This window comes from Mizuhopecten yessoensis, unplaced genomic scaffold (genome assembly GCF_002113885.1).
Source record: "Mizuhopecten yessoensis strain PY_sf001 unplaced genomic scaffold, ASM211388v2 scaffold10867, whole genome shotgun sequence".
NCBI classification, from domain to species: Eukaryota; Metazoa; Mollusca; class Bivalvia; order Pectinida; family Pectinidae; genus Mizuhopecten; species Mizuhopecten yessoensis.
This window is the reverse complement of record NW_018408761.1, coordinates 19,969-20,516: the sequence shown is the minus strand read 5'-3', so window position 1 is coordinate 20,516 and position 548 is coordinate 19,969.

Here is a 548-nt window from a genome sequence, read left to right as displayed (position 1 = left end):
CACAGAATTTAAGATTAGGCAACTGTTATCCAAATAAAAAACAAAACTAGATATTTTGTAAAGTATTGCATGAAATTTGAAATACAAGGTAACTGTACTGTATTTTAAGCTTTGCATCAATTTGTGACAGTAAAATGTATGATTTACACCCGCAAAGCGTAAAATACAATACAGTTACCTCCTGAATAAAAGAGAATATTTAAGGACAAAACCAGAGGACATAGAGTTGAAATGTTACAGAAATGCCAAATGTGATTCTGAGGGATAGCAAAATGTTGACCCAGACAAAATAAAGTTTAATTTATAATTTCATAATAAAATATTTACATAGACTCACATAAGCCAGATGTTTAAACAAGTTTTCACTATTTACCCATTTCTGATAGATTTGCTTGTGGTAAAAAAATGTTTAGTATATGCTTAGTATATTCATATCTGAAAAATGGAACATAGATTTGTTTACACAGGTAAGGTTGACCTCATATTAGAATAACTAATCAGACGCGGATCGAGGGAGTATTATCGGGTCCAGCTGCCCCCCACCCCCC